The sequence below is a fragment of the Octopus bimaculoides genome, chromosome 16 (genome assembly GCF_001194135.2).
Source record: "Octopus bimaculoides isolate UCB-OBI-ISO-001 chromosome 16, ASM119413v2, whole genome shotgun sequence".
Taxonomy (NCBI): Eukaryota; Metazoa; Mollusca; class Cephalopoda; order Octopoda; family Octopodidae; genus Octopus; species Octopus bimaculoides.
The window spans coordinates 26,594,318-26,609,257 of NC_068996.1; the positions used below are offsets into that span (position 1 = coordinate 26,594,318).

Genomic DNA, 14,940 nt, shown 5'->3' on the forward strand with positions numbered 1-14,940 from the left:
GGTGTCTTTTATGTGCCACCCGCACAAGCCAGTCCAGGGGCACTGGCAACGATCTCGCTCGAAAATCCTACAGGAGCCAGTCAGGCGGTACTGGCAACGACCACGCTCAAAATGGTGCATCTCATGTGCCACCCGCACAAGAACCAGTCCAGGGGCACTGGCAACGATCTTACTTGGCTTGCCGGGTCTTCAATCATCATCATCATCATTGTTTAACATCCGTTTTCCATGCTGGCATGGGTTGGATAGTTTGACTGAGGACTAGCGAGCCAGTAGGCTGCCCCAGGCTTCAATCTTATCTGGCAAGGTTTCTACAGTTGGATGCCCTTCCTAACACCAACCACTTCAAGAGTGTAGTGGGTGCTTTTTATGTGCCACCAGCATGGGAGCCAGTCAGGTGGCACTAGCATCAAATACATTAAGATGGTGCAATTTACATGCCACCAGCACAAGAGCCAGTTGGAGGGGGGGGGACTCTGGCATCAACCACATTTGAATGGTGCATTTTTATGTGTCACCAGCATGGGGAGCAAGTTAGGTGCACTGGCATTGACTCACACTTGAATGGTGCTCATTATGTGCCACGAGTACATATGTTTTCATTCCTTTTCGAAATTATCCCTAATTTGTGGTGTAGAGCTTTGGCTGCTCTTTCTAGCGGGTCAGATGTCCTTTTATGGGCATCTCTAATGTATATTAAATGTACACTGTATTTTACATGAATAATATATAGTCTGTTGACTAATTTTTTTCTCGCTACACCACTGGTAGTAAATTAAATTTCTTAATTTTTTGCTACCCTAAGACTTATTAATTATAAAATGTTCTTTGGCTAATTTCTGAAAAATTGGCATTTTTTTTGTATTTGCTGCCAATAAGGTATTCTGCACATGCGCGGTAATTTTTGAAAAATTAGACATATATGCACAAGTCATGTTCTCTCGTGCATATGTGTTGCTCTAGGCTATTCCGCTGATGATAGTTGGCCTTGCAAAATAATTTGTTTTGCTAAAATAACTTGAAACCTGGTTCGGAATATAGATGGTAAATGTTTTTATTTCACACACACACACACACACTTATGAGGGGGTATCTAAAAGCAACCGGAATTTTGCAATATTCTTTTCTACTCTAGGTACAAAGCCCAAAGTTTTGGGGAGGGGGCCAGTCGATTAGATCGACCCCAGTATGCAACTGGTACTTAATTTATCAACCCTGAAAGGATGAAAGGCAAAGTTGACCTCAGCAGAATTTGAACTCAGAACATAAAGACAGACAAAATACTGCTAAGCATTTCGCCTGGCATACTAACATTTCTGCCAGCTCACTGCCTTCCTGGAATTTTGCAATATTACTTTATTCACTTAGCTTTACGTGTTTACACTCTTATCACCTTCAAAGTATTCTCCATTTGAAGCAATGCATCAATCTAGAAGTGTCTTCCACTGTTCGAAGCTCTTCTGGCACTCTTGTGAAGTGATGCCTTTTAACACCTCTGTCGTTCTTTTCTTCATCTCTTCCACACCTGCAAATTCTGTAGTACCAGCTTTGGTCACCAATGATAACCTTTGAAAAAGGTTTGGATAAATTTCCAGCTGTTCTTTCAGTTCACGACACACTTTCAGTCATGACTGCTTTTGATCTTCCGTGAGCAAGCGAGGCACAAATTTTGATGCAACTTTTTTCATTCACAATTCCTCACACAAATCTATTTGGCAGGAGCTCTAGAAAACACCAATCATATCAACAATTTCATCAATTGTTTGGTGACAGTCCCCCAAGATACGTTCATCAATTTTTGTGATGTTTTCATCCATTCGGGAGGTCAATGGTCGCTCTGAATGAGGTTGGTCATCAAGCAACAAGTGACCATTCCTAAGGTGTGGAAACCACTCGTAAACTTGTGTTTTGCTCATGGCAGCATCCTTGTAAGCTGTTTGAAGCATGAGAACTGTTTCGGCCACCGTTTTCCCCAGTAGAAAACAGAATTTCACAGAAATACACTGTTCCTTCATTTCAACCGTTGCAAAAATCGATGAACATGGAAGAAACACTGCAAAACAAAGATGCACCATGTGGCAGCACAACTTCACTTGATGATTGCCACTCAGCATACTGATACCTGAGGGTCATATCAAGTGGCTTCTAGTGACAGAAGCCTCAACTACAACGGGTTTGTCCCACACAGAAGGTTTCCGCTTACTTTTGGGTACCTTCTCATACAGTGGAAAACCATTGATGATATGTGTACTTCCTTAAGGCTGACCTGTGACTAAACTACGGCAACAGAAATTACTGCACATGCTATACCATGTGTAGACATTGGAAACCAAAACAGAAAACAAAAACGTTATTGACATCACTGAGCATGTGGTTTCATGTAAATTAATAAAACAAGCAACAAATACATATTTAATAATAATGATGTTATAATTTATTAATGTTTAAAATTCCCCACTCTTACGCCCCCTACCAAAAGAAAATACAGAAACAATATAAAATAAAACAATCTAAGTGCTAAAAATAAAAAAACATGCACTTGTGTTTTCTGGCTTGAACCAAAGACAGTTATTATAATAACAGAACTAATTGCAAGTTGGCATCTAAGTTTAGCTGCAGCCCATTATGTTGGTTTAAATAATCAGAAAGCATATTTGCTTTCACTGCAAATTAAATTCAGTATTAATTGGCAGCAATCAAGTGAGTTAAGTATAGTATAATGATAATTAAAACTTCAGTGCTACTGCTGTAATGAATGATAATCAGAGTACAGCATCAGAAATCAATCATAAGCAATTTACTCAAACAATTAAATTGAACTGCTACTATTTTACTAATTAGTTTTAGGTTTTGGAGCATTATTTTCCTAAATTGTGAGCAGAGTTGCATTTTGCAAATTTTCAAAGTTTCTAAATTTTATAATATAAGTATATACATGTACATGCATACATAACACAAATATAACACACACACACACACACTCATATATATACGCACATACACACATATATATATACTCACACATACACACACACACACATAGAGGTTGTAACATGGCTGCACAGTTAAGAAGTTCACTTCCCTTCTATGTAATTTCAGGTTCAGTTATGGCCCATCCTAGGTATGTCTTCTATAGCCCTGGGCCAACCAAGTGAATTTGATAAACAGAAACATGCCCATTGTGTGTGTGTCTCTCTCTCTCTCTCTCTCTCTCTCTCTCTCTCCTTAGCTTAACATTCATTTACAATATTCTGTAAAAAGATGTCTGGTCATAGGAAATATCATGCTTGGAAGCCAGTAAGGGTTGGTGACAGGAAGAACATCCAATCACAGAAAATCTGTCTCAATAAATTCCACATAACCCATGCAGACATGGAAAAGTGGATGATGATGATGATGATGAGGATGATGATGAGCAGAAGGAGGCAGAGGATATGCTAGCTTCACACATGCAGTTTTGTAATATTGGAATCTTTTCATGAATGATTTTTATTGTTTCATTCTGACAGTTTGATACACTTTTCCAAGCAGCAACCACACAACTATGAATTGGATTCACTGAGGCATATAGAGAGATCAATACATCTGACCAAAGATCCCAACACATTTTCAATAGCAGGGATTCATTTATGACCATCAGCGCCCAAATCATTCAGCTCTCTATCAATCAAATGAACAACATTGGCACCATAAATGAATGGAATCTCATAACATCCTGAATACCATTTTACACCTTATTTATTTATATATTTATTTGTTAATATTTTATTTTCTTTCCTTTACCAGTTCTTATAACCATTCTTTTAAAAGAGGATGGGCAAAATATCCCCCCTGCTCATTACTGAAGTTTCACAGTTGAATGACATATCTAATTTCAGCAACATAGCTAAGAAAGGTATGAACATTATACAGCCTTACTTTTATTTTTCCATCTTCTACACCATTTCGTATGTAAGGAAAATATTATCATTATTGTTGTAAAAAATAAAAAATATCATTATCATTGCTTGATGACTGGTGTTGGTGCGTTTACATCCCTGTAACATAGTGGCTCAGCAAAAGAAACTGATAAAATAAGTAACAAGCTTTAAAATAAAACAAAAGTACTGGTGTCAATTTGTTCAACTAAAATTTTTCAATGTGGCACCCCGGTATGTATACAGTTTAATGACTGAAGCAAGTTAAAGACAAAAGATAAAAGATAGAGATATAAAAAGAAGAAAAGGTGGTGAGCTGGAAGAATTGTTAGTGCAGCAGATAAAATGCTTACCAACATTTCATCTAAGTCTTTACATTCTAAGATCAAATCCAGTTAAGGTCAACTTTACTTTTCATCCTATCAGACTCGAGAAAATAAAGTACCAGTCAAGTATTGGGGTTGATGGCATCAACTTGTCACTCCCCTCAAAATTGCTGGCCTTGTGCCAAAATTACAAAGAATTATTTTTAATTTAAAAAAAAGAAAAACATTCTCAAGCAAACATGATTTGCTGTTATGTACCACACTTTCATTAGTTGTTTTAGATGTCAATGAAGTCAGTCATGAGCAGACACAAGCTCCTCTCAGTGGAACATCAAGGATGTGTGTGTGTGTGTGTGTGAGAGAGAGAGAGAGAGAGAGAGAGAGAGAGAGAGAGAGAGAGAGAGTGAACAAGATCAACTTTAGCCTGGAGCTATGTGAAATGTCATGCTCAGTGTGCCACTTAGTCCAGGAATTAAATCCATAACTTTATAATTGTAAGCCCAGCCCTTTAACCATGCAATGTGCCTTCTTAAATTAATAACTATTACTATGATATGAGCACCAAACAGTGATTAGGCATAGATAACAGAAATGATCTACAACCTCTAGAGAACCTCCAGGGTGTTTGAGAAAATCAATTTCCCATGTATCCTTAGTTTTTATGGCACCTATACATCGTCCACATACAAAAACTACTTTCTCCGTTAACCTTCCTGTGATTCTACTACATTTCTTGTGTGTCTATAGCTTGTACTGGGGGCACCATATGGAATTCCTACCTATACTTACCCTACATATTGAGCAGAGCCATTTACCTGATAGGGTAGGGTCATGGCTATTTTCCTGCTTACAAGGACCTTGGTCTTTGTTAAGTTAATTTTAAGGCCCTTTGGTTCCAGGTTTTGCTTACACACCTGAAATTTCTTTTTTAGTTGTGTTACAGGTTCTGCTATGCGAACAAGATCATTAGCATATAGTAGTTCCCAAGGGCTGCCAGTCTTAAATTCTTCTGCTATGGCCTTGAGGACAATGATGAATAGGAGGGATCCGAGAACCAGGCCCAAATGAATGTACACTAAATTCATCACTGTACATATAGCTCTTACTTTACTGACAGGACCTCAGTATTTGGCTTCCACAAGACATTTCCTAGCTACCTCAGAAAGATCTATATCATAGAGCGATGGATTCTGTTGAAAGCTTTCTCTTGGTCAATGAATGTCAAGTACAATGGTTTACTCCTAGCTAGCTTTTCCTCTAGTTGTCTGTCTAAGATTAGCATCAGTAGTACCAGCACAAAAAACCCAAACCCTATTTCATCTAGTCTAACTTCTAATTAATTGGACTGTAACTTTCCTTGAACTTTCATGATGTGGTCCAACAGTATGATACCTCTGTAATTACTTCTAAGGCATATTATTTACCCTTGTAAAAGTTGCTGCACTAGTCATTGGAGATAATACTTTCCTGGAGAACATGATTAACTATACAAGTGACTAGACCATACCATACTCTCATTTATTCGTCTGAGGAAGTGTTTGGCTATGCATGCTTCCCTTATGAGATGCATCTATGGATTGCGTTTATGTGACATTATGTGTTAGTGAATACTGGAACATGTAACAGATATAAGGAGTACCAAGTTCAAGCCTATGTTCTTTTCTCTTATATAAATATGAGTGTACATTATGTGTATACACACACACACACACACATACATACATACACACACACACACACACACACACACACACACACATATATATATATATATATGGAGATGACCCAGACTGAAGATTGGAGTTTTGCAATTGGCAAGATGTGTTGATGTACACTCTTCAACAAAGATTATATGGAGTGATGAAGCTATGTTTAAATTAAATGGCTCGACTAAGTACCTCAATTGCACCTTATGGAAAAAAAAGGTCATGTTAATTTACAAGTACTTATAGTATGATGTGGTTCATCATCAAAAAGATTAATTGGAACCATTCTTTTTTTTTTTTTTTTTTTTTTTTTTTTTATACTACTGTGACTAGTCCCATTTTCTGGAATTTGTTGTGACAATTTGTCATGCCAAGCTTTCAAGAGGTCTTTGAAGATGTGGAGTTTTATTTCCAGAAGATTGGACATCTCAATTCTACTATAATAATGTGAAGACTTGCCTTGATGAGATTCTGTCAAACAGGTGGATTAGAAAAAGAGGTTCAGTAAAATAACCAGACCTCACACCACTGTACTTCCTTTTTTATGGGGATACTTAAAACACTTAAGATAAACTTTACAGTACAAAACCAGTAACAATTGATGCATTAAGACCAGCCATTGAATGAGAATGCACACATATACTGAACAAAATGATCTTGATGCTTTGATTCTTTTGCTTCACATAATCATCATTGTCTGAATTGGAATGGTCACCAGTTTGAAAGTGAGTGTTCACAAAAATATCAAATTCTACCAGTAGATTCTATTAAATTTTGAAAATGAAATGTATTTTAATAATCACTGACTTTATAATCATTCGATGTGCATGCATCTTTTTGGATAACCTGTGTACTTATATGTCAGCAAACAAGTGATCATGTGGCAACAGACTGTGCCCCTGGAGAACACATGGAGGAAGGTCATATACCAGGAACTGGTAGAGCAGTGCAGAAATTGAGACTGGCAGCCAAAAGAAGTGGGCTGCTGAGGTATTGTGTGACATTCATTCTGCAAAGCTCTGACTGGGCTAGAAGTTACAGATGCAACAAAGAGGATGGCTATAAATCACTGAATCTGCAGAGGTCATTAAGTGGCTTCAAATAAAGAGAGCAGACAGTAATTTGCTGCTGTTGGATGCAAGCTGGGACTTGATCAATCATGGCTTGGTCAAATGAGAGGGATCTGATGCTGAAAGACCCTAATCCCACTGAGACTTCACAAACATCAAAACATCAGATGATACATCCCAGAGTATCCGTGAGATGTATTTTAAAACCATGTATATATCATCATCATAATCATCGTTTAACATCCACTTTCTATGCTGGCATGGGTTGGACAGTTTGACTAAGGGCTGGAAAGCTCTCAGGCTGCCCCAGGCTCCAATCTGATCTAGCAAAGGTTCTACAGTTGGATGCCCTTCCTAATGCCAACCATTCTGAGAGTATAGTGGGTGCTTTTTACATGCCACCAACATGAGGGCCAGTCCGGTGGTACTGGCATCGACCATACTTGAATGGTGCCTTTTACATGCCACCAGCATGGGAGCCAGTCAAGCGGCACTGGCAATGACCACGCTCAAATGGTGCTTTTTACATGCCACCAGCACGGGACCAGTCAGCCAGCACTCGCATCAACCATGCTTGAATGATGCTTTTTACATGTCACTGGCACAGGAGCCAGTCAGGAGGCACTGGCAATGATCACACTCGAATGGCATAGTTTTTCTGGCTGGATGCCCTTCCTAATGCCAACCACTTTACAGAGTGTGCTGGATGCTTTTACGTGGCACTAGCACAAATGTTTTTTATGTGGTACTGGCATGAGTACTTTTTCCATGACAGTGACATAGGACTCTTGCAGACCAATTCACTTCAACAGGTGGAGCGGCCTTAACACTTCTGTGGTGTATGAGTCTTGGTCCTTTATCATTTTGCTTGAAAGGTTCAGTGTCCTGAGGTCATCCATATCATCATCCTCATTATCATTATTTGGCATCTGCTTTCCATGCTGGCATGGGTTAGACAGTTTGACTGAAACTGGTAAACTGTAGGGCTACACCAGGTTCTAGTTTGATTTGGCATGCTTTCTACAGTTGGATGCCCTTCCTCACACCAATCACTCCAAAAGTGGATGCACTTTATGTGCCACTGGTATGGGTGCCAGTTGCATGACACCAGCATCAACCACAACTATGATTTCACTAGGCATCACTGGTCTTCTCAAGCACAGCAAATCGCCAAAGGTCTTCGTCACTTATCATTTCCTCCATGAGGCCCAATGTTTGAAGGGTGCTTTTTATGTGCCACTAGCATGGATGTCAGTTACGCAGCACCAGCATCAGCCATGACTATGATTTCACTTGGCTTGACAGGTCTTCTTAAGCATAGCATGACACCAAAGGTCTAGGTTGCTTGTCATTGCCTCCATGAGGCCCAACATTTGATGATCATGTTTCACCACCTTGTCCCATGACTTCCTGGGTCTACACCTTCCACAGTTAGAGACTGGCACTTCTTTACACAGCTGTCCTCATCCATGTGCATCATATAACCATACCAATGCCGTTGTATGTATACATAAATTATATTAGTTAGCACATCCAACCTAAATTGAATGTGTTGCTTACAAAAACTTTGACAGTGGTAAATGTCTCAGGAAACCATCTTGTGTACACAACAAATGCTAAAAGCACAGAATCACTATGTTGGCTGACAAAATCTTTCATCATCACTGGCTTATGACACTACTGTGTCACATGATTTCACTGTAAATTGCAAATCATCAGTGGTAGCTAGCCAAGCTCCAGATTGAAAACCAGCCAAACTGATGTAACATATCTTTTATCATTTATATGTTTCAGTCATTACACTGTGGTCATGCTGGGACACCATCTTGAAGAATATTTAGCCAAATGAATTGACCCCAGAACCAATTTTTTTTAAGCCTGGTATTTATATCAGTCTCTTTTGCTGAACTGGTCAGTTACATAGATGCAAACACCGTCACCAGCTGTTAAGCAATAGTGGGGAACAAACACAAAGACACACGGACATATATATCGATGTGTGTGTGCATGTGTGTGTGTGTGTGTGCATGTGTGTGTGTGTGCATGTGTGTGTGTGTGACAGGCTTCTTTCAGTTTCCAGCTACCAAATCAACTCACAAGGCTTTGGTTATCTGAGACTATATCAGAAGACACTTACTCAAGGTGTCACATAAGTGGGACTGATCCAGAACCAAGTGGTTGGGAATCAAGTTTCTTCACGCATATATTATAATAAATTATTAGTCATCTGTAGGCAAAACTATAACATCTTCATGTCATAATTTTTTCTGTGCAAAATAGTATCAGCTGGTTGTAAGTCCTTGCTGAATTCTTTTATTTCAGAGATTTCCTGCTTGATGGATTGTCTTTGCCACAACTGGTGAGCACCATCTATGAGCACAATGGTGCTCAAAACTATGAGCACCACAGTTTTGACTATACTGGATGGTGGTAGTTGACTCTCCTGAGTTTCTCTGCCCTTGTTTATTTCACCCCATAGGGTATCCAAAAATTAACTCTCCTCATCAAGCTAGGTTGGTGAGGCTGCTGGTTTAGTTACTGATGACCTAACCATGCATCAGGTTGTACTGGTTACATGTTACTAGTAGCGTAAGAGCGACAAATATATATATATATATATATATATATATATATATATATATATATATATATATATATATATATATATATATATATATATATGCATGAATATTTATGCATAAAATAGTTAAATATCCATTTATGTGTATGCATATATACATGTATGTATGTATGTATGTATGTATGCATGCATGTATGTATGTATGCATGCATGCATGCATGTATGTATGTATGTATGTATGTATGTATGTATGAAGATAATGTTTTTTTTCTTCATGCTTTAAGCTAGCATAACAAGTCAACCACACCCATTAATAAATAACAGTTTTCCATTTGTAAATTAATGGTGAACTTCAAAAAACTAGATGCTAAGACTTGTTCTTTTTATTTTCCATATCAGAAACAAGCAGAAGATTTAGGTTAATTAAGACATTAATTACAACTTCATCAAATAAAAATATAAGAACAAAAAACAACTGAAAGATTCAAATTTCAAATTTTAGCCTTGAGGTATTCAGTGAAATATTATAATTACCATAATTTTCTTCCACATAATTGGCTTTTCCATTACTTTGTAATTGTTATTCACACCTATTAAATAAACATTATTTCAAATAATAAAGACTTATACAAGCAGCATTAGGACTTATCTCAAATTATGACATGCCCTTCCAAAGCACAATGTAATTGATATTAAACAGTTAAGACTGAGATTTATATCCGAGTTGTTTAATCCTTGTATCACCATATTTCTGTTAAAATATACTTTGTTTCCATTATTTTGAAAATAATGAAGAGTTTAGTAAAATAACTTTGTCATTATTAACCCTTTAGCATTTAATCCAGCCATATCCGGCCCAACTATTCTACCTGTTTTATGTTCAAATGAGCCAGATCCAGCATCATACACCAACCCACCAATGTCCTTCTAAAATTAAACAATAACATCATTGAAATCTCAAAGCTACAAGTTAATACATGATTAATTCAAAACAATGTGAATAAATTTGTACTATTTTCGAGCGAGATCGTTGCCAGTGCCCCTGGACTGGCTCTTGTGCGGGTGGCACATAAAATACACCATTTTGAGCATGGCCGTTGCCAGTACCGCCTGACTGGCCTTCGTGCGGGTGGCACGTAAAAGCACCCACTACACTTTCTTGAGTGGTTGGCGTTAGGAAGGGCATCCAGCTGTAGAAACTCTGCCAAATCAGATTGGAGGGTGGTGTTGCCATCTGGTTTCACCAGTCCTCAGTCAAATCGTCCAACCCATGCTAGCATGGAAAGCGGACATTAAACGATGATGATGATGATGATTTGATAGAGTAATCTGAACACTAAAGTGTTAAGCTAGAGTTTGAAACATAAATTAACATGAAATTTTGATGGACGGTTTTTTTAGATCACTTTCACCCTTCTGTCGCCATATTTTTGGTGAAATACATCGCTTTCTTCATATTTTTAATTGAATTTGTATAAAATAAAGGGTTTAATAAAATAACTTTGTCATTATTAAGCTGGTGTTTGGGACATGAATTAACATGAAACTACGATAGAAAGTTTCAATTTAGATCATGTTAAAACAGGAAGCTTGTATCATAGAACCAAAAGTGGTCTCAGGTAGGTCAAAGCACTGGATAGAATGCTTTATGGTATTTGTTCTAATTCTCTAAACTCTGAGGTCAAATTCCACCAAGGTAAACTTTGCTTTTTGTTTTTGCAGGTTGATAAAAATGTAACTATCCAGGGAGGTAGATTTGTAGAACTGTAAAAATTGTCAGACTGAATCATTGTGATATTTATCCAGGCTCTCTGCATTCTGAGTTCAATTTTGTCCAGATGCCTACAAAGAAAGCAGTTGTACCAATTCACAAGTCTAGCATGGTGAGCAATGCAAATCCTCAAAAGTAAATGCTGTCATCAAAAAGATGGTTCCTGACAAAGACAAGAGAGAGGTTCCAGCAGATGGTGCTGGTACCACAATAAAGCATCCGTGCTTGTGCCATGTAAAAGGCACCCAGCACACTCTGTAAAGTGGTTGGTGCTAGAAAGGGCATCCAGTCATAGAAAACATGTCAAGACAGATAATTGGAGACCAAGCAGCTCTCCAGCTAGCCATCTCTTGTCAAACCATCCAACCCATGCCAGCATGAAAAACAGATGATAAGCAATGATGATGATATAATTAACTCAGGAGATTCATTAATCAATTAATTAGAAATAGGAAAATATTACTCATTATTTGATAAACGCACTAAACTACTAGCTACATTGGATCACATTTAACCTCCAAATGACTCACTTCATCTAGCATTGAGTGTTTCCTTTATCATATGACCACTGAAATATAATGGTGTAGAAACAAGTGAGTTTAAGTGGAAAGGGTATTTTTAGCAATCTCAAATAAATATCTCAAATTAATATTGCTTACAACTAACACTTATAGACACTTCATCAATTTGCAGCTAGGAATGACTGAATATAAGATTAGGTTCCTTTTTTTTGATTATCCAAACAGCTTCTTTTTGATGTCTCACTATATATGTAGTTTCATTTGGATTTAAATCCACTCTAACATGGTACTCATTTCAATCTTGATCACTACCACTAAGTTGACAATGAATATCTAATACTTTTATAACCTGGTTTTCTTAACATCCTTTTTTTTTCCATGCTAGCATGAGTTGAATAGGAACTTATCAGAGGTAACATTTTATGGCTAGTTACCAATCCTTACTTATTTTTCAAGTACAGGATTTTTTTTATTCTTCAGTTCTCCCAAAAGTGTGGAGAAACCAGATGTTATATCAATGAGTAATGCAAACACCAAAATGCTGTTTTGCTAAGATGTGGCAAACAATGCCATGAAATTTCAATATTTATGAATATATATGGTGGCGAGCTGGCAAAATACTTCGCCTGCCTGACATAAATGCTTAGCAGCATTTCACCAGTCTTTACACAAGATGGTGAGCTGACAGAATCGTTAGCATGCTAGGCAAAATGCTTAGCAGCATTTCATCTGTCTTCACATTCTGAGTTCAAATTCTGTCAAGGTCAGCTTTGCTTTTTATCCTTTCAGGCCAATGTAATCAATATACCTCTCCCCTGGAATTACTGGCCTTGTACCAAAACTTGAAACCAATATTTATGAATATATGGACACAAATACATATATAACATACTTCCATACATTTTCCATCTAGCAATTCTAAACATTGGTCAACCCAAGGCTATAACAGAAGATGCTTGCTTAAGGCCTATTCTAATAAATTGATAACTCTACCTGCCTTTGATTAGTACAATTATATTTACAGTAGTTAATGACAGTATTGATACTCCAATTATTGAGAAGCTAACATTTTTGCATATAATCTTGTCAACTACAAAACACCACCAGCCTCTAACCACTTGTAAACCCAAATTATCTTTATTTCACAATGTTCCCTCCTAGCTAAATGTATTTGTCTTCTTGTTCTATGCTATTTTTCTCCATTTTCTTTTTGTATCAACAACATACAATATGTAAAACTTTCATAATAAACTTGTAACAAACATTATTTTAGATAAATAGTCAGGCAATTTCAATCCAATTAAATATGATACTGTATTTATTTGTATGCCACGTTGAATATCTAAATCTCTTTCAGGTTTCCATATAATGTTTTACAGACTACCTATAACTATTCTCCCCACCAAACCCTGCTATCAAAGCAGTCTAAACAATTTCTAATCCATTTGGCAATTCTTTGTACATAATTATCTCTACAACTTACCCTATTCATATATCAGTCCATCAATTCAGAGAGGGAAAAATATAATTAATCCTTTATTTGTTCTGATTAATATGTAACCAGTTCATTAACAAGTTTGCTACAATTGTTTGTTTTGTTTTACTTTGTTATAAGTAATTAGGTCATCCACATCACTAAGCCATAGCAATCTGAACTATTTAACATGTTATTGCAAAAATAATAAGGATCTTTTTAGTAAAAAATGAAAAATTTTTTTTTTCATTACTCTAAATAAAGATATCTCCATACTTTTTAGACAGACAAATAATTGTAAAGAAATATATAATTTATTTCAGAGCACATGACTTAAACGTTTTTTAATAAATTTGTCTCACAGGAACCAGAGCAACATAATTCTATTGTTCATTCACATTTAACTGCAACTTTCTCAAATAATCCTTTTATGAACAATCCTTCATCTGATGCCCCATTATAAGTTCCTAACAGGAAAACACATCAAATTTTTTTTAGCCATAATATAAAGCTATTTAACTTATTTCACTCAGTATCTTGGTCGCAGTGATTATTTGCTTTCCTTGATTTAAGTAACTTTTGTAAGGGTTTCACAGCTGTATGACAAATTTAACATATAAAGGAACTACAATAAAAATTAAAAAATGATTTATAAGAAAATTTCAAAAAAAGAAAAGTTCGATAATTTCTGTCATAAGTAACATTTTTAGAAAAATGTCATGCTGGAGCAGGCACGCACGCACGCACGCACGCACACACACACATGCACATCGTTATCATCATGGTTTTAATGTTCACTTTTCAGTGCTTGCATGGGGTAGATGGAATTCATTGAGTCTGATTTTGTGTGACTGGGTATGCTCTTTCTGTTGTCAAATCTCACCACTTTTAAAGTAAGATATTACTTTTCCTTCACTGGATATGTTTTTCATAGAAGACTGGAAATGAAATGAAGGACACATTGACACTCGTTAACAACTATTCAGAGTGCCAAGACAAGGTACACACATACATATGTATCTATTTCTGTCTTTCTCTTTCATACACACACACACACACACACACACACACATATATATATATATATATATATATATATATATGAGACAAGCTTCTTTCAGTTGCCTCATACCATATATTCACTACTGAGGCTTTAGTTGGCCATGGGTTATAATAGAAGATACTTTCCCAAGGTGTCATGCAGTGAGACTGAACGTAAAACCATGTGCTTGAGGAGCAAACTTCTGAACTACATGACTATATATATCATCATCATCATCGTCGTTTAACGTCCGCTTTCCATGCTAGCATGAGTTGGACGATTTGACTGAGGACTGGTGAAACCAGATGGCTACACCAGGCTCCAATCTGATTTGGCAGAGTTTCTACAGCTGGATGCCCTTCCTAACGCCAACCACTAAGACAGTGTAGTGGGTGCTTTTACGTGTCACCCGCACGAAGGCCAGTCAGGCGGTACTGGCAACGACCACGCTCAAAATGGTGTATTTTATGTGCCACCTGCACAAGAGCCAGTCCAGGGGCACAGGCAACGACCTCGCTCGAAAATCCTACGA

At 37.1% G+C, this 14,940-nt stretch overlaps 1 long non-coding RNA gene across 1 annotated transcript in view; it reads right to left on the bottom strand.

Moving 5' to 3' along the window:
* Window positions 1-14,940, bottom strand: part of LOC128249607 (uncharacterized) — a 154,762-nt gene that overhangs the window by 120,643 nt on the left and 19,179 nt on the right. The window contains exon 3 of the long non-coding RNA XR_008265715.1: window positions 10,135-10,190. This is a non-coding gene — a long non-coding RNA (uncharacterized LOC128249607). The remainder of the gene's footprint in view (window positions 1-10,134; window positions 10,191-14,940) is intronic.